The sequence below is a fragment of the Schistocerca nitens genome, chromosome 5, assembly GCF_023898315.1.
Source record: "Schistocerca nitens isolate TAMUIC-IGC-003100 chromosome 5, iqSchNite1.1, whole genome shotgun sequence".
Taxonomy (NCBI): Eukaryota; Metazoa; Arthropoda; class Insecta; order Orthoptera; family Acrididae; genus Schistocerca; species Schistocerca nitens.
In genome coordinates, this window is record NC_064618.1 from 331,099,528 (window position 1) to 331,120,896 (window position 21,369).

Below are 21,369 nucleotides of genomic sequence, written 5' to 3' on the forward strand. Positions count from 1 at the left end.
GCCGCTATAACTTCGACGTTCTTGGATGACGTTTCCGGACATGGCTTCCTATACTCATTGTGTTCCTCAAGACAATTTCTAAAGCCCTTCGAAGTTTGTCGGTGTAACTTTGAAACACCCTATATATATTCGTTTCAGGCCAACGAACGGCCATGTGAAGGTAACTACAGTATTTATATTTCTTTTCCTCCATCCTTCCCCAAAACTCTTTTTCTCAGAATAGGCTCTTTTACCCCCATCTGACGATGTACCCCCAGTTGTTTTCCTGTTTATTTTATCTTACTGAAAACCCTAGAATTTCTTGACTTCTAATACTTTTTTGTCTTGCTTCCCCTTCGATTTTCTTGACTCTATTACTTTTTTGTCCCGCCTCCCCACCTGTTTTCTGTGTCTGTTCTCTTGTTTTGGAAGAATCGGTGGATCTTCTTTGTTAATCTGCCTTCCTTTTTTCTGTTATATGTCCGTAGAGAGTGAAACTTCCTTTCCTGATTTCATCTGTTCTTTTAGGGCAGAATGAGTGTATTTCGTTATTTTGTCTCAAAATTCAATTGTCATCTTTGTTCTTCATTGGACGTAATGTTTTTCGCAAGAATCTTCTTTCTACCTTTACCAAATCTACTAATTCTATTTTATTATCAGATAAAATTAGTGTTTCCGAGCCGTGTTACAAATCTATTATAATTCCTTAATTTAACATCTTCAGAAAAACAGGTTTTTAATTTTCATGTACGTTCTTTTCATTTTTTCAGTTATGAATTTAATTGCTTCTTCTGACCTTTTTGTTTTTCTTCTTCTTCTGCATTGTCGCTTTGGCGTGGGAGACCATATACATTCTCTACATTCCTCCAACAATGATTTCTACTTCTGGATTTCTACACCTACATCTACGTACATACTCTGCAGGCGTGGCGTGGTGTGGGATGCTCTGTATCACTACAAGTCATTTCCTCTCCTGTTCCACTCGCAAATAGAGCGAGAGAAAAACTACTGTCTGTATGCCCCCGTATGAGACCTAATGCCTCGTATCTTAGTGTTCCTCGTGCGAAATGTATGTTGGTGCCAGTAGCATCTTCTGCAGTCAGCTTCAAATGCAAGTCCTCTAAATTCCCTCAATGGTTTTATAAGAACGTCGCCTTCCCTTCAGGCATTTCCATTTTAATTCTCGAAGCATGTCCGTAAAATTACGTATTGTTCGAACCTAGGAATTACAATTACGAACAACTTAAATTGCAAGAGACGCATGGAAAATGTTGTGGGGAAGGCTAACCAAAGATTACGTTTTATCAGCAGGACACTTAGAAACTGTAACAGATCTACTAAAGAGCTGCTTACACTACGCTTGTCCGTCCTCTTTTAGAATAATGCTGCGCAGTATGGGATCCTTACCAGATAGGATCAATGGAGAACATCAAAAAAGTTCAAAGAAGGGCAGCACGTTTTGTATTATAGCGAAATAGGGGAGAGAGTGTCACAGAAATGATACAGGATTTGGGCTGGACATCATTAAAAGAAAGGCGTTCTTCATTGCGGAGGAATCTCCTCACGAAATCCCAATCACCAATTTTCTCTTCCGAATCCGAAAATATTTTGTTGACGGCGACCTACATAGGGAGAAAGGATCGCCGTAATAAAATAAGGGATATCAGAGCTCGCACGGAAAGATATTGGTGTTCGTTCTTTCTGCGCGCTATACGAGATTGGAATAAGAGCATTGTGAAGTGGGTTCGATGAGCCCTCTGCCAGGCATTTAAATGTGATTTGCAAAGTATCCCTGTAGATGTAGATGCAGATGTAGATCGGTAATAAATCTAGCAACCCACCTCTGTACTGCTTCGATGTTTGCCTTTAATGAGACCTGGTGCGAAACCCAAACACTCGATCAGTACTCAAGAATAGGTAGCTCTAGCGCCTTATAGGTGGTCTTCTTTACAGATAAACTAAAACTCCCTCAATAAACCGAAGTCGACCATTGGCCTTCCCTACCATGCTCCTTACATGCTCCTTCCATTTCATATCGGTTTGCGACGTTACACCCAGATTTTTAAACGACTATGTCAAGGAGGTCACTATTAATGCTGTACCCGAACAATACGGGTTTGTTTTCCCTACTCATCCGCATGAACTTACATTTGTCTAAGTCATCTAGTATCCCCCTATAATCACTCAACTTTGACACCTCCCCGTATATCATAGCATCACCTGCAAACAACTGCAGATTGCAGCCCACCCTGTCAGCCAGGTCATTTATGCATATATAGGGTGTTCGGAAATTGCCGTTACATACTTCTGGGGCTTGTAGAGGGGTGTGAGTATATAACCATCTGAATAGGAACCCATGTCCGGAAACGTACCGTTTGCTTGCAACAGCCATTTCAAAACACGTTTGCTAGTTAGGCATTCATAAGGGTAGTCATGGTGGGGATGGTTACGTGAGATCGACTGATGTCTTTTGACGTCTGTCCTGCTTCTCTGATACGGTTAGAGCCTCATTCACGTGTCTTTGAGAGTAGGCCAACGTGGTTGAGTACACGTCTGCAGAATACACCGACAGGATCCTTCTGAATGGATAAGCTGACGGTAATGAAGAGCTATTCGTTGCTTTTATAAAGATCATTCTCCACAATGTCCAACTCCATCGCATATACTTTTCCCCATAATTAGTCAATGGCTTCGAGAAAGGGTACCTTCATTGCCTGCAGGCGTGGTGGCTGCGGTGCTTCAAGTAGATGGCGCACATCCGAACTGGAAGAAGCCGTAGTGCATCGCGTTGGAGAGAACCCGCAAACGAGTACACGAGCAATTTCTTTGGCTATTAATGAGTGGAAATGTAAAACAACGTTTCCGGACATGGCTTACAATTCGAAACATTATCTACTCACTCCTTTCTACAAGTTTTACTAGTTTGTATAGGAATTTCCGAACATCCTGTAGAAAATAATGGCTTTCCTCTCGTAATTCCTGGGGCACTTCCGACGGTACCCTAGCGTATAATTAACACTTGCCGTCGTGGCCCATTCTCCTTTCCTCAGGCCCATCGCCTCCGTATCCCTGATGTCATCCTACCATCTTATCCGTGGCCTTCCTTGGCCCCTTATGCCCTCCATGGATCCTGAGAATGCAACTCGCGATAGCCTTTCCTCTTCTGCCATAATTAGGTTTCTTCATTCTTCGGCCAATATGAGCTCGTGTGTTATATTTTACATTCTTGTGACTGGGAGTCCCTCTTGGATCCAAACTTTTGGGTCAATTTTAGTGTCCTATTCCACTCGTCGACTTTGAGAAATGACGTCATACTTAAGGCAGAGACGCTACGTCACGGTAGTCTTTGAAAGCAACTGATCATATTCATAAACAAACGAATGCAGTATACGATAAAATTACATTCACAGTTCACGTGATTAATTACTTAGGCACAAATTATGTTGAAAATAACTGAAAGTAATGTAAATAAATAACAACAGAAGAGAAGTATACGTGTCTGAAATAAACGATTATCGTGATTTATGCGAGTAAGGAAACCACAGAGAAACTTCAAATCCATTGCAGTATAGCGCGTGATGGAGTCGTACTGTAGTGAAATAGCCAGGTGTGTGCATTAAAATGTTGGCTAACAGGATATCTGAACTTGTAATTGGCCTTTGAAGTACTGCAAAAAAGTTACTAATATTTGAATAGGTTACTAGAATTGACCTATATAGAAGGTCCATTCTAGATACCGATTCGAATTTTTGTTATTTCACCGCAGTTGTTTTAGAGAGCAATCACAAATGTAGAATTGCCATTACGTTTCAGTGCATAGAAATACTGCAAAAATAATTTACATATGAATCATGGAATGGTTAGAACCGGTAACTGGAATTTGTGTATATAGGTTTGTTCTACTTATCAATTCCAGTATTCGTTATTTTTTGTGGGTTTTCGTTAATTATGTACTGGCTTTTCATTTAGAATTTAACGTGTCGGTTTCTTCACATTTCATGCTACTGTTAAGTACTTGTTGTCATTCATTTCATTCTCCCCGTTTTTCTGTTGTTTTTTAGTTTCCCCCGCCCAAAACCCCAACTTTCCTGCGCTCCTCCCATTGCATTCAATAATTAATAGAATTTTTTTTTAATTAATTTACTGCTACGCTATTTTACAATAGTATTAACTTCACCATGCGCTTTAGTGCAAAGCAGTTTAAAGGTTCTCTGTGCTTTTCTACTCGTATAAATAACGAGAATAATTCTTATCAAACATGATATTTTTTTAAAAATTTTTGTTCTTAATTATTTTCGATGTCTTCAACTAGTTTCGATATAATTCATAACTAAGTAAATAACTACATGAAATGTGATTGTAATTTTATCGCAAGCTAAATTCGTTTGTTTACGAATATGATCCGTTGCTTTCATAGATGGCCTATATGTAGCGTCTTTGCCTTAGGTGGGACGTCATTGCTCAACGGCGACGAGTGGAATCGGACACTAGAATTTAGACAAACTTTTTACTTAATATTTTTTTCTCGAAACAGTTTTTGATGTTGCTGAGGAACAGTCATACAATAATTTTTAACTGAACACACCGCCGTTTGACTGTAATGTTGTTTATTGAATTACGACGCAGTTTTCGACCTTTTACGCCATTTTCAAATGATTGAGTTTATGTCGTTAACATATATTGCAGGACATCAAGCTCAAAATTGGCCATAAATAAAGAAAAATACTGGCATTTCGTGGAGAGCCAATATTTTTCTTAATTTATGGCCAATTTTGAGCTTGATGTCCTGCAGTATATGTTAATGACATAAACTCAGTCAGTTGAAAATGGCAAAAAAGGCCGAAACCTGGGTCGTGATTAAATAAACAACAATCCAGTCAAATGGCAGTGTGTTCTTTTTCTCGAAGACTGTCAATTTTTGTTCGTCTTACTTCTTTACTGTAAATGTTTCAGACTCACATTGAGCTACCGGGAAAATTAAATTCTGCTATAGTCTGATTTTAAAACTGCTCGAAACTGCTCTACAAGAGGGCATGTCCCGTAACCCAAAATACGCTGCGATCCTTGCCTTAACCTCCGTTTCTATTTTGTTCTGTTCGATAAAAAAGTTTCCTAATAGTTAAATATGTTTATTCTTTTAAAAGTGAATTATTAGCTATCATTAGGTCACCATCTTTGGGTGCCTTGCTCACGGCTACGTACTAAGTTTTCTCCTCGTTAATTTGTAACTCTACTTTCCTTTCAATATTTCTGTAAGAACTTGAGGTGAGCTGCAGGTCGTCTTTACTGTTACTTATTAGAATAACATCGTCTGCATATGATAGCCGATTATTGCGTCAGTGTCCAGTATTATACCAGATGAGTTTAATTTTTTGTGACCGCTGTCTGTCTTCTCTAACTTAAGTTAAAAGGCATTGGTCATAACGCGACTCCTAGTCTATCAATTCTGACTTTAAAATGCTCTGGCATCCCTGTACTGAAATTTACTCCGCAACACGTTTCCTCCAAACACACTCCGTTCTTGGTTATTAAAATTTTTGGCGAGTTGCTTTCATTGGTCACGGATTCTGTCTTTTCAGACGATGTTTGTAGACTTTGCGTTTCAACTGTCTCATTCAGAAGTTCTTTTCTCTGTATTCGCAAAGGTTTCATCTGTTATCAGAAGATCATCTGCAGAGGCCAAACACTATGTTGCTTCTATCGATCTACGCAGCTTTACGTGGTTATCAACTTTTTGTATTTCTTCCTCCGGTTTCCATTCTCTTGTTGTTGTTGTTGTTGTGGCCTTCAGTCCTGAGACTGGTTTGATGCAGCTCTCCATGCTACTCTATCCTGTGCAAGCTTCTTCATCTCCCAGTACCTACTGCAGCCAACATCCTTCTGAATCCATTCTCTTACACCTTTTTATTTTTTACGTGTATCAGTTCCCAAATTCTTCAGCTATATTTCGGAGACTGAAGTAGCATGAAAATAAGTCTCTAAAATTTCATTATACGCTTGTGGCAGTTCTAATTTAATGATCTACTGATTGATCTTAAGTTCACATACTCACTCAAACCCTCACACCGCTTCAATGAAAAACACAGAAATATTGAAACTAATCTTTCACATATATCCCGAAAACATACAACTATTGACCCTCATAGTAGCTATCTGTCTTTAAGTGAAATTGCATTTGTATCAGTATCCATTAACCTGGCCTGGAATGGAAACAGTGCAAAGACTGATGCTTCACAGAGTATTAAAGTATTATATATTTTACTACCCGGCGGCATCTTCTGTCTGGGCAACTTCCCATCGGTTCCTCACATTCTCTGTTCATGAGGTAATCCATTTCCTGTCTAGCCCAATACAGAGTGGCGGCTGGTTACTAAAAGTGAAACAGATTTTCAAATGAATTAATAAAATGATTATCCAACAGTCGCTGTCCTTACTGCATCACTCAGCAAACAAAATGGCCCGGCCGGCACTCAGAAAACATTTTTAATGCAACTTTCGCCGGCCGCTGTGGCCGAGCGGTTCTAGGCGCTTCAGTCCAGAACCGCGCTGCTGCTACGGTCGCAGGTTCGGATTCTGCCTCGGGCATGTACGTGTGTGATGTCCTTAGGTTAGTTAGGTTTAAGTAGTTCTAAATCTAGGGGACTTATGACCTCAGATGTTAAATCCCATAGTGCTTAGAGCCATTTGAACCATTTTGCAACTTTTCAACAACAGTCGTGATATAATACTTTACCTGGGGATAAAAAGGCGCATATATGACGGATATATGCTGGTGTGAAAAACATAAGAACGAAAGTAACTTTCACATGACGTGTCTCTGCCTAGTTATATAGGTCGACGATAATTGAACCATACGTAGAAAGAACTGCTACAGTTTAGTACAGAGGGTAACTGAAAGAAATACGCAATGAACAGAAATGACACTTCCATTAAAAGACAATAACTAAAGTCAGAGCGATTAGTGAGTGTCCCCTGGACATAACAAAAGGCGGAAGACGGTTCTTAGTACAGTGTGTGAGCACCATGGACGGCAGTGCACGCTCTGCAACGTGCTACCACGCTGCTCAGCAGTGCCCAGGAGCTCTCGTGGTGGGGGTTCTAATCCTCCACCAGCACGATTGGCAACTGCTGGATGGCTCAAATGGCTCTGAGCGCTATGGGACTTAACATCTGAGGTCATCAGTCCCCTAGACTCAGAACTACTTAAACCTAACTTACCTAAGGACATCACACACATCCAAGCCCGAGCCAGAATTCGACCTTGCAACCATTGCAGCAGCGCGGTTCCGACTGAAGCGTCTAGAACCGCTCGGCCACAGAGGCCGGCAACTCCTTGATGGTTGCTGGTGCATGTGGGCGTGTTGCTATACGACTCTCCTACCTATCGCACACGTATTCTATGGGATTTAAGTCGGGGGAACATACAGGCCAGTCCTTTCGCCGAATGTCCTCTCGTTTCAAGAGCTCCTTCACCTGCTCAGCTCGGTTCGGTCACGCATTTTCATCCATAAAAATGAAGCCAGAACCGAATGCGCCGCTGAAAAGGCGCACATGGGGATGTAGTACAGTGTCATAACAACACTGACCGTGAGTGTAACGTTTTCAAAAATTTGGAGGTCAATACGGTCATGAAACATTATGCCCCCTCACAACATAACACGTGTATCACCAAAACGCTCACTTTCGACAGTGTTCCTGGGTACATTACGTGTTACCACCTCTCGCCGTATGAACTTAAGTCCAGCACGGAGGAACATGATCGTTTTGTTCGTCCATTTGTTACGGTGTCGTGAGGCGTAATGTTGCGTGGGCGTGCTGACCTCCAAATCTTACACATCAAAGAACAAGAAAAATAGGTTAAGAAGCAAACGTCGTCTAACCAGAATGCATAATTGCAGGTTAACAAAATTTCCGACTCATTAAGTGTACTTAGTCAGCAAGGTCTCATACAAGTCTAAACTTGCTGACTTGTTCAATCCTGCACCATTCCCGTACTCTGTGTCAAACGCTTCTCCACGGTGTAAATTATCACATACAGATACTGAAAAATTAGAATAGTTTGCCATGTGTAATTTTATGTCACATGTCTTAAGAATCAAAAAAGAATAAACTGAACAGATTTAAAGCTTTCCCTATTGCAGCAATTACCCCCTTCAAGTGCCTTTAATGTGTTATATGTTTTTTCTTTTTTGGTCATCAGTCTACTTACTGGTTTGATGCGGCCCGCCACGAATTCCTTTCCTGTGCTAACCTCTTCATTTCAGAGTAGCACTGACAACCTACGTCCTCAATTATTTGCTTGACGTATTCCAATCTCTGTCTTCCTCTACAGTTTCTGCCCTCTACTGCTCCCTCTAGAAAACTGGAAATGCAGTAGATCGAAGTAAAAAAAATGCAAGCTGGTGTATGTGGCAAAAGAAATTGCCGCGAATAAAGAATATAATGTGCTATCGGAAAAAGAATAGAGCATTGCAGATGTACAAGCAAGGCTTCCATGTTGCATTAAACACAGTATACGGGATCTGGATACAACTAGTGATTACTAGATATAAGTATTTACTGTAAATAACGACGGAATATGGCCATGCGTTGGAGTATTCACAGAAAGTGATGGCTCCAGTGACGTTTACAGTATAAGCAGGTACACAAAAATTCTGTTTATAAAACTTGAGACACTTTCGGTAGCCCCTTGATCCATCTGGACGCTAAGTTGCTTAACAGCAGCAAGCCTGACCGCCTGTACACATCTTCGCACTTCGTAGCCATTGCTCACCCTGTCACTTTTTTTTTTTTTTTTTTTTTTTTTTTTTTTTTTTTGCGCCGGGTTTGGATGGCACGATTTTACCACGCACGCTATACTTTGCCCACGGCGTCACCTGAACCGTTCACAAATTCAGCGGTTTCGAAATTGCTTCCACACTTGCCCCGAAAGCCAATGATTGTGCCCTTTTGGACGCCAGATAAATCGCTCAGTTTCCGCACTAGGACAACGACTGCACTGTTTTCCGGGTCCCTACGACACGCCTTACACGCAGTTCCAGTGCTAGTGCTGCCAACTGCCGCCCCTGAGTAGTTATTGTATGTTGACGTTGAACATGACCGATGGTCGCATAAATGTGACTGGACCGTGTATTAATAAATACAGTACACTGAGAATTATTTCTGTTTATTTGCAGTGTACATAACGAAAAAAATGGACTGGATCCCACTGTCCTTGCCGTTGTGCAATCCTACAACTGCTCCAAGTGTTGCTGGGGAACGACGCTCATACAAATGGCTCATGCTGCCCCAAAATGCTATTGGCCATCTGGAGCTCCATCTCCTGTCAGTTTCATTTCTGGCCAAGTCCGGTATACACCATAAATATGGACGAAAGTCCGGTATACACCATACATATGGACGAAATTGTGCTGAAAACTGTGAACTTACGCTTGAAAAGAGAAGCAAAGGAGTGTAGCACATTTCGTACCAGTCAGTGAGTATTGGGAACGGAAATTCATCGAAAAATGACGTAAGCGATGGAGAGCACTTTTGCAAGGGTCAGGATGTGGTACAAGCGATTCAGTGAAGGACTGGTGCCACTGGCCAATGATACACAACGTGGAACACCAACCATGCTGCATTAGCGATGCCGTTGACCAGCAAGTGGATGCCCTCGTTACTCAACATCGGCGAGTTACAGCAGTAACCGTTGCCGCTAACGTCGGACTGAGCGTCGGAAGTGTTCTCGCCTACATACACTATGTGATCAAAAGTATCGGAACATCTGGCTGAAAGTGACTTGCAAGTTCGTGGCGCCCTCCATCGGTAATGCTGGAATTCAGTACGGTGTTGGCCCACCCTTAGCCTTGATGACAGCTTCCACTCTGGCAGGCATTTGTTCAATCAGGTGCTGGAAGGTTTCTTGGGGAATGGCAGCCCATTCTTCACGGACTGCTGCACTGAGGAGAGGTATCAAAGTCGGTCGATGAGACCTGGCACGAAGTCGGCGTTCCAAAATATCCCAAAGGTGTTCTGTCGGATTCAGGTCAGGACTCCGTGCTGGCCAGTCCATTACAGGGATATTATTGCCGTGAAACCACTCCGCCACAGGCCGTGCATTATGAACAGGTGCTCGATGGTGTTGAAAGATGCAATCGCCGTCCCCGAATTGCTCTTCAATGGTGGGAAGCAAGAAGGTGCTTAAACATCAATGTAGGCCTGTGCTGTGATAGTGCCGCGCAAAACAACAAGGGGTGCAAGTCCCCTCCATGAAAAATCACGACCACACCATAACACACCGCGTCCGGATTTAACTGTTGGCACTACACACGCTGGCAGATAACGTTCACTGGGCATTCGCCAAACCCACACCCTGCCATCGGATCGCCACATTGTGTACCTTGATTCGTCACTCCACACAACGTTTTCCACCGTTTAGCCGCCGGCGTGTCCGAGCGGTTCTAGGCGCTTCAGTCTGGAACCGCGCGACCGCTACGGTCGCAGGATCGAATCCTGCCACGGGAATGGATGTGTGTGATAGGTTATTTAGGTTTAAGTAGCTCAGATTTTAAGCCCCATAGCGCTCTGAGCCATTTGAACCATTTCCACTGTTTAATCGTCCAATGTTTACGCTTCTTACACGAAGAGACTCTTATGAGCAGCTACTCGACCATGAATTCCAATTTTTTTACCTCCTGCCTAATTGTCATAGTACTTTCAGAGGATCCTGATGCAGTTTGGAATTCCTGTGTGATGTTCTGGACAGATGTCTGCCTATTACACATTACGACCCTCTTCAACCGTCAGTGATCTCGGTCAGTCAACAGATGAGATCGGCCTGTACGCTTTTGTGCTGTACGTGTCCCTTTAAGTTTCCACTTCACTATCACATCGGAAACAGTGGACCTAGGGATGTTTAGGAGTGTGGAAATCTCGCCTACAAACGTATGACACAATTGACACCTAATCCACTGACCACGATCGAGGTCCGTGAGTCCCGTGGAGCGCCCCATTCTGCTCTCTCACGATGTCTAATGACTACTGAGGCCGCTGACATGGAGTAACTGGCAGTAGGTGGCAGCGCAGTGCTCCTGATATTAAAAACGTATGTTTCTGTGAGTGTCCGGACACTTTTGATCATATAGTGTAAGATCAGACTGAAGTTTCACAAACAGTGCGTCAAATGGGTGTGTCAGCGTCTTCAACCAGCGCAGGATGTATGAAACAGGATTCTCTCTTGAACATCTGCAGCATCATGCCATGGAAGGGAATGAGCTGCTGTAACGAGTGGTTGGTGTCCTTTTGAATTTTCCATTTCACTGTTTTCAGCACGACCGAGCGTAGTATTCGGTCGTCGCGTGAGCTTGCTCGTTCTGTCGTCTCGTGTAACGAGGTGTTCGGGACTTTATCGACATTATATGGACCAAGAGACCACACCGTCTTTCGTAGGCAACGACATTATCATACTTTCAGCGGTTTTGATTTTACAGTCTCCGGCCCGCATTTTTTCAATGCACCTTACAGGTTACAGTAGTTATGGAGAAATGAAGTGCTTCCACAGGTAGCTGGTAAAGCTGCATTGAATCAGTCTTCGGGCTGAAGACTACAATAAGAGGTCGACTTTCAGTGAGGATTTAGAGAACGACAATTATCAATGGATGACCAGTAAGTAAGCACTTCCCTGTAAGTAAGTAGTGAGATAATGCCGAATGAACGACCTCTCTCTGATCCTTATACCCAAAAAGTGTCTTCCTGGCCTATTCTTCGCTGATAGAAAACTCAGAATTGTTTTGTGTATGTAACGGCTAAAGTCCAAAGACCGGTCAGATCGCGAATTGGCCAGCAATTTCGCACTTTGGCCAAGGGGATTGACCAAAGTTCTATTACTTGAAAAAATCGGTGTATATCCGACTTTGGCCAGGCATTTCGCGAATTGCCCGGAGATTCCTGGCCAAAATGGGCTGTGATTGCACATATGTCTGGAAATCCCTGGATAAATTGCACTCCGTATGTTGATGAAGCGACAATGTTGTTCTCTCACTTGCAAGCGCAGGGGGCGAAGATGCTTCAAAATTCATATCCAAAATTCCCACCTGCGAAAGTTGGAGATCATGTTCGCATCCGTTTACCAGATGTTGACTGAGGTCGCGGAGATCACCGAAGCGTTTTTCCAGTTGTCATAAAAGTTCAAGGCACTTTTTACAATCTGGGAAGAGAACATGGTGTTCTTAAGCAACTATATTCCAGAAACGAGTTCTCTACACTGCACAACAAAATGCTCACTCTGGAATCCGTGGCCAAAGAAGAAAATCATTACGAACCATACGGTCTTTACAGTCACTGACCAGTGGCCAAGGATACAGTCGATGCAGTTGCTCTACTAAATGCGTTACAAATTGCTGCAAATGCAGAAATAAGAAAATGTCATAAAAGCTTAACTTCTTGTAATAAGTGTATACCGGTTGTATTAAAAACGATTTATAAAGGGAATAGACTGTATGAAGTTACACTTTTTACAAGAGAGATTGATAAAATAAATAGATTCCGTACTACATCTTGAAATTATACACATTATCCACTTTTTATTTATCTTGCTATTGTGGCCGATCTGTCTACGACTCTTCGCAAACTGGCCGGACAGATCCCGAAAAGATCGGACACTCTCCGGTCAATTTACAGCGATCTTGGCCATTTCCTGAATTAAATAATTTGAAATTGTTCAGTCAAAGCTGCTTTGCTCTTTCTTCGGAGTTTGGCTGGTCGGTCCTAGCCACTTCGCTAACTTTCCGGCCGAATCCCGATTTCAGGAAGAGATCTGACACTGGCCAGAAAATTTAAAGCGACATTAGCCACGTCACAACTTGGCCGGCCAGCTTCCCACTTTCGCCGATTTCGGGCTTTGGCCGTAACGTACACATATAACGTGCCACCGGAACAGAAGTGAGAGACTAGTGCTCTTACCGCCTGCAAGGGAACAACCGTGTAATTCCCAGAAGTACTGTTTTCACTGAACAATCCACGAAAGACACAGTCGTCAGACGTTACCTATAATAATTCAATGTTGACACTGTGATTCATGAGTGCGCAGCATGTCTCTCTATTGTCCCAAAGGCCTCTGGCATCGCTCCACACAACACTGAGTCATCCAGAAGTAGTAGGTATTATGACGTGTGCCTCATGGCAGCTACTCGGCCACTGAAGCTAAATTTACTCCTCACCCGTCAAACAGTTGTGATGATTCATTGCATTATCGAACTATCAAAATGACTTTTCCAATGTGTGAGGGTTGTTACAGGTGAAACCGCGTGCCAATCGCACTTTATGGATTAGAAAGTTGTATTAAATGCCATTTCAGTGTAAGTCAAGAAAATACAAACCTACTGAAATGAAAAACTATTACGACTTGAAGAAGCAGTCCGATATATTACATTTTGTGGAGATGTTCATCGCATAACGGGTATTAAATGAAAAAAAAAAGAACTTTTACAGCCCAGATCACGTACAAAACTGTTTTTCAGTGACCGGTTTTGACAGGTACCTTTCTCTGCATCAGTGACATTCAGTTACAATATGTATTTCGAGTGAGAAGGTTCCAAGAGGTGTTTCACTCCTCATGTAAATGTAAACATTGACATAAACCTACACTTTTATTATACATTGTGGAAGTATGAAAGGTGTGCTACATTTGCAGACATGTCAAGTTCCGGAAGATGCATTTTACCTGTGTACATTTTTATTTATGACAAATCTGTTTGGAATTTTAATTTTGTCAAACCTCTGTGAAATGTGTATACTCTCCATTAACACGTTAACACGGCATGAGTAACGAACGCGCAATGGAACATGACGTACAGCTAAAAAAAGTTTTTAAAAATCTAGAATGACAGTCTTACCTGTCGAAACTGATGAATAAAAAAACAATTTTGAACGAGATTTGGGTTACAAAAATTAATTTGATGTACGAGGGCAGTTCAATAAGTAATGCAACACATTTTTTTTCTCGGCCAATTTTGGTTGAAAAAACCGGAAATTTCTTGTGGAATATTTTCAAACATTCCCGCTTCGTCTCGTATAGTTTCATTGACTTCCGACAGGTGGCAGCGCTGTACGGAGCTGTTAAAATGGCGTCTGTAACGGATGTGCGTTGCAAACAACGGGCAGTGATCGAGTTTCTTTTGGCGGAAAACCAGGGCATCTCAGATATTCATAGGCGCTTGCAGAATGTCTACGGTGATCTGGCAGTGGACAAAAGCACGGTGAGTCGTTGGGCAAAGCGTGTGTCATCATCGCCGCAAGGTCAAGCAAGACTGTCTGATCTCCCGCGTGCGGGCCGGCCGTGCACAGCTGTGACTCCTGCAATGGCGGAGCGTGCGAACACACTCGTTCCAGATGATCGACGGATCACCATCAAACAACTCAGTGCTCAACTTGACATCTCTGTTGGTAGTGCTGTCACAATTGTTCACCAGTTGGGATATTCAAAGGTTTGTTCCCGCTGGGTCCCTCGTTGTCTAACCGAACACCATAAAGAGCAAAGGAGAACCATCTGTGCGGAATTGCTTGCTCGTCATGTGGCTGAGGGTGACAATTTCTTGTCAAAGATTGTTACAGGCAATGAAACATGGGTTCATCACTTCGAACCTGAAACAAAACGGCAATCAATGGAGTGGCGCCACACCCACTCCCCTACCAAGAAAAAGTTTAAAGCCATACCCTCAGCCAGTAAAGTCATGGTTACAGTCTTTTGGGACGCTGAAGGGGTTATTCTGTTCGATGTCCTTCCCCATGGTCAAACGATCAACTCTGAAGTGTATTGTGCTACTCTTCAGAAATTGAAGAAACGACTTCAGCGTGTTCGTAGGCACAAAAATCTGAACGAACTTCTCCTTCTTCATGACAACGCAAGACCTCACACAAGTCTTCGCACCCGAGAGGAGCTCACAAAACTTCAGTGGACTGTTCTTCCTCATGCACCCTACAGCCCCGATCTCGCACCGTCGGATTTCTATATGTTTGGCCCAATGAAGGACGCAATCCGTGGGAGGCACTACGCGGATGATGAAGAAGTTATTGAAGCAGTACGACGTTGGCTCCGACATCGACCAGTGGAATGGTACCGTGCAGGTATACAGGCCCTCATTTCAAGGTGTCGTAAGGCCGTAGCATTGAATGGAAATTACGTTGAAAACTAGTGTTGTGTAGCTAAAAGATTGGGGAATAGCCTGGTGTATTTCAATGCTGAATAAAACAACCCCTGTTTCAGAAAACAAATGTGTTGCATTACCTATTGAACTGCCCTCGTACATGCCGATCGCTCCTTCTCATTTCTCGTTTTGAGAAACTTCAATCAAAGGCTATCAAATGATTATTGTCATTCTGTTAGCTTTTGCCCGCATCTCGTGGTCGTGCGGTAGCGTTCTCGCTTCCCACGCACGGGTTCCCGGGTTCGATTCCCGGCGGGGTCAGGGATTTTCTCTGCCTCGTGATGGCTGGGTGTTGTGTGATGTCCTTAGGTTAGTTAGGTTTAAGTAGTTCTAAGTTCTAGGGGACTGATGACCATAGCTGTTAAGTCCCATAGTGCTCAGAGCCATTTGAACCATTCTGTTAGGGACTGATGTTTATCACCTTCACTTTGAACTGTGACAACTAAGGACACGAGTACACTCTAGTATTGGTTGTGGTATGGAAGCAAACAACCTCGGAATGTCAATTTAAATAATTTCTTACCGTGCCTGTAATGCACGCTGTCTCAATTCATTCAGGCGCTGGATGCTGGTAGGAAAGTTTACATCTTCGCATCGCATCCCAGACGTGCTCTTTAGGTGACAAAGCAAGGGCCAATATGCAGGCCAATCAATGATCCGTGCGTTACTCATAGCATTTATACCGTGTGGCCATGAGGGGTACGACAATAGTGTTTACCATTCCTACTACATACTGTCAAGAATGCTGCCTCCCTTCAGTAATTACAAATCAGTCCTGTTGTCATATCTCCATTTCATGATTCCAGCAGCTGGGAGGTTTAGGTCTCTAGAATCTAAGGATCCTGTGACCTTTCGCCAGGTCGTCGATCTGAAGCGAGATTCGTCACTGAACACCAACGAACGCCACTCAGTGTCCCTGCTGACGCTATCTCTATGTGACGCAAATCTGTGGTCTGTGGTACGCCTTCGTCAGTTATCGACGCTTGGCAACTCGAGATTGCAACCCAGTCTAGACTATTCTGTTCCCAAAATTCACTTTTCTCATCCGTCTGTGCTGTATCGGGACATGTAGTCCAACAGCATAACAAGCCGGTTCCGCAGGTTTCCGAGGCGCCAGCCTGCAAGCAAAGCTTCTTCTGGAGCCATTCGCTACCATCCCTTGAGGACAACAGCAACAGCAGGTTTTCTTTTTGTGCACAGTTCTGACAGGTGCCTCAACGACAAGCGGCACTTCATTCACTACAGTCATTGGCAATGAGGTGTTCAGTACAACAGTATTGTAACTTTCCCAGTGAAGACTATGATTTAAGGACAGTTTTTCACAAGATTTCCTATCATGTAACTTGTATTGTGATGTTCAGTTTTCCTTTCACTACGGCCGCAGTCAACACAGACGTGACCACCCAAGTTCTCTTGTTATTGCAAACATGTAGCAAACGCAAGAACTGCTAGTGACTTCCATGGATCGACTCTGTGGTTCAAATGGCTCTGAGCACTATGGGACTTAACTTCTAAGGTCATCAGTCCCCTAGAACTTAGAACTACTTAATCCTAACTAACCTAAGGACATCACACACATCCATGCCCGAGGCAGGATTCGAACCTGCGACCGTAGCGGTCGCGTGATTTCATACTGTAGCGCCTAGAACCGCTCGGCCACCCCGGCCGGCTCGACTCTATGGTGAATGGGTTCCTATCAGCACAGCCGTTGTTCCCTGCTTTTGATAAGAAAGTGGAACTTGGCCCATTTCCGTCGCGCACAAGAAACAGCATATCATTGCACTTGGAATCTTCGTTAATACCCAACAATGGGCCTTTATGTTAGCCTAATGAGGTGCTGAAGTTTGTGGACTCACTCAACAGTTGAATCCAAAGGTCTAACCCCAAGAGTTATCGTGTGACCAACTTAAAACGAAATTAGCAGGGTATTTTGACCCCCAGATACATGTGGACACCGCCCGCCAAAAATTTCTTAGCTGTCACTAAACGAATGGCCAAGTTATCAAGAATGGATAGTTCATTTGCAGGGTCTTTCTCGGTAAGTGTAAACAATCCTGCGCTGATTCTTTGATTAGAGACTTGATGCTTGTATATTCACTGGAGAAGGGACTAGGAGAGATTTGCTGAAACAAAACGACCCTTGTTGTCGGTTTGCCATCCACTCATTCGAGCCTTTGACCAGTTGATGTGGTCCTGAGCGGTCCCACAAGACTCATATCATGTGTTTTCCAATCTGTCAAGAAGCAGAGATTCTCAGGCCACAGCTATCCCCTATTCCGCTAGAGAGTTAAAGCGGCCAGGTTTCAGAGAAGTCGCATACCTTTAGCAATTGTTTTATCACTTACCAAAAGCAAAAGCGCTATTTTGGAAAGGCAAATTGTACCTTGTGTGAAAAACTGGGGCACAAGGCAGAACTAGATAGCACGTACCTCCGAGTTACAGACTCTTATAGTGAGATGGATTTGTGAAGGCTGGGCTTGAATGTTTACCGAGTTCAAGCAGTATTACCCATACCAAGCCATGCATTGACTCCTGATTAACCCCTTACGCGTCATGTTCCATGTCGACACAGGATCCTGCACAATAATCATCAGTTTGCCTTCCTACAAGCATCGGGGGTCACTGCCAAACAGCAGCAGAGTTACAGTAACAATGACATTACTGTTTTGGGACAGTTTAGCTCTATAGCTAACTTGTTGGTACAAAAGGAGCCACCAGCATCTTGGGACTGGATCTTTTCCACAAAGTAGGTTTGAAGGTGCACAATTCTCATTCTATGTATGATGCTCCGGATCACGCCACCACCCAGCACTCCCTCATAGATGCACTTTCTCGACTACTGGCTGGGCGTGACGCAGACTCTGCAAATGCTCTGGAAATGTGTTTTCCCATGGACGTTGCACTTGGAGCGTTGGTCACACATTTTCTGGATTCACGCCACGTCGGAACCCAGGTGTTCCGTAGTCACACCAGTGGCTTGCAACGGCCCTCTACCAGGGTCGCTGTCACATCAGTATCACCATGATGGTTTCCGGATGACGGCTGTGTCACGGGGTACGCGTTGGTGGGTTGTGGCATGAGTCACCCGTCTCCTGGGTCAGGCCAGCTGCCAGGCTGGTCACAGATCCACAGCTAACTCGCTCAGCTTCTTTTGCAAAGATCCGGGTGTCTCTTCTGGTGACTCTACCAACCTTTTTGTTCCAGAGATCCAACATCCAAATTCCAAGCAGGTCCATGAACTGCAGCAGCAGCATCAATTCAGCATTTGGAATCCATCCATCAACATGACAGTGGCATCCAGGCCAAAGTGACTGCCGTAGTAGTAGCCTCCATCTCGCTGGACATCGATAGTGAGGTTACAGGGTTGCCACCATCAACGGACAACGCCGACGCATCAGGACTCTGAGACGTTGAGTTGGTCAACTATGTTTCCACCTAGCACATGAAGAGGGTTCTGTATTACCAAACTTAGTCTATCAACATAATACGCAAGTTCTGCAGATTTCTGAAGTGCTGGCCTGCTGGCCAAGCGTCCTCCACAGCCATTTATCAACATGCACAGAGGACAACAACAAGTTGTTTTTAGGGGCAACTCCGACAACTGCTGCCATGACAAGCGTCGCTTCCTTCTTCTATAGGCGGAGGCCCTGTCAGCACTAGGAGCTGCTGTGATTGCAGCGCAACGTTCTTCTACTGTGACACGTGCCATTAATCAGGGCGCACCGTACCCATCCTCCAATGCAGTACTTAGACCGCTCCACGGCCTTGTCAGACCAGTTCCAGCCATCACCTCAACCATGACTATACGACTTTGCGACGACAATCAGTCATCCGCGAACCTCGGCATCTACAGCTTGGCCTCTATGGACTCAGGCGCAAGGACTTGATAACCGCCAGTTTATTAAACTTAGTGCTTGCGATTAATGGACAACCCGCCCCTTGGAGTCTGCCTGTACTTTGAACTTTTTAAATTCCAATCAACAGTGATAGTGATCCGCACCAGATGTGTAACTTCTAGATTTGTCAGTTTGCAAGAAACTCAAGAGACAATTCATATAATGTCAGATTTAGTGTGAAGCATGAGTTATGTATTTTTCAAAATAAAGCTGATATTGTGTTATGTCTACCTGGGAACTTTGTTTTTCTTGTGGAGACTACCTAAGATCACTATAGTCTACTTGTCAGTGTCATTTGAGCAATGCTACGATCTTCTCACTGTGTAGTCCTTCTCGAAGGTTCCGTGCATACTCTTATTGCTAGACTGTTGTCCTGACTCCACCTCGTCACTATTCATTCTGAGCCATTGCACTACAACCAACTGTGTGTACGATTTGTCAGTATGATGCTTCCATGCACTTGAGTCGACCTTTCTCAAAGTCCGAAAGATGTCGCTAATATCATATGCACACGCTCTGATATGCTGTATTGCGAACTTCTCCTGATAATTCCAGTAACCTTCGATACACCCAGCAGACGTCGTTCGTCAGTTATGGGAATGACTTCTCTCAAAGCTGAATGTAATCTCGCATAAGGATGAAATTTTAATCAAAATATAACACACCTATGTAAATACTAAGGTATAAGATAGATAGCCTTCGGTCAAGTGTTCATGGCGTAACACTTCAGATTTTCAACAGTGCGTCTAAGTGGGCTGAAAGATCTTCGTGAAAGTTTACAACGGCAGTAAAGTGAACTGTACAGAGATGACTCTTGTTGTAGAAACTGTATGGGGAAGCTGCTTAAGGAACAGCGATTGGAAGTACCGTGTGTTTACAATTAAAGTACAGCTACTCACGGAGGTCCAGCGTGGGCTCTAATTATCGTATAGCAGCGACACTTGGTAGACATGCTAATGTGCTAATGCGGAACTGATTTACGCTGGGAAAAAACTTTCTTCCAAATGTAGCCAACAGGTGCTGGCTCTGTGTGCTGTTTGTATGACAGTGTGACATCCAAGCCGTCACTTGACAAGCCAAAACGTTAGTGAACATTAAACAAGCCATAGAGAGAGAGAGAGAGAGAGAGAGAGAGAGAGAGAGAGAGAGAGAGAGCGACAGTGCGCTGTTAGCGAAAATGTTTTATGTGAACGGCAGAAATTACAGTGTTGCATCGAGAGAGTATCGCCGACTCAAATGTCTGAGGGTCATTAAATGGCTTAAAGAAGACGAAATTCGATAACAAGGGTGACCTTAGTGTGGTACCTGGAGTAGGAAGGCTTCCTATCCCGGTGGAATTATTGACGAGGTTGCTGTTGATGTAACTGACCACGGAACACATGTACCGGGTTGTGCTAGTGCTCGTGCAGTAGCACGAGCATTGTCCATCGCTTGGTCGACAGTGTGGAAAGTTTTTCGGTCCATTTTACACTGGTACACCTTCGAGATCCAGACGGTGCAGCAACTGAAACCTTATGATCAGCAGCAAAGTTGTGAATTTGCTCATCAGTTTCTGGCAGGGATCGAAGTTGATGACTTGTGGCCGGGCAATATTCTATGGAGTGACGAGGCACATTTTACTCCATAGGGTGCACTGAATACACAGAAATGCCGAACTTGGGGTACTGTTATACGAGGGCTATTCCGAAAGTAAGGTCCGATAGGTCGCGAAATGGAAACCACGGTAAAAATCAAAAATGTTTTATTTGCAACAGTTAGATACACCTTGCAGCTACTTATCTCCATAGTCGCCGACCCGACTTAGACGTGTATCGTAGCGTTGTACCAACTTTCCCATACCCTCGCTATAGAAGGCAGCCGCCAGTGCTCTCCGCCAATTCTCTACGCTGGCCTACGGCTCGTTGTCTTGTGCCGAAATGTTGTCTTCATAACCAGCGGTTCATGTGACCTGAGCTGAAACTCAGAGGGAGACAATTACGGGCTGTATTGTGGGTAATCTCACATTTCCATTTGAAAACGATGCAGGAGCATCTTCATTGCCCCTGCAGAATGCGGCTGAGAATTGTCTTGAAGACGAAACAGTAATGTTAGCTGCATAGCTTCAGGGGAAATTTCTCACCAGGCCCCCGTACTTGGCGGCAGACACTATTTTCTAGACATCTTTACGCACTCACTGCGAGCTCAGAAATGAGAAGAGCGACGTGATGCTAACTGGGGTTATACTAGAGACACTACCCAACACATCTGTGCAAAGCTTTATCGGATTTTCATAGTCGTTTCCATTTCGTGACCGATCGGACCTTACTTTC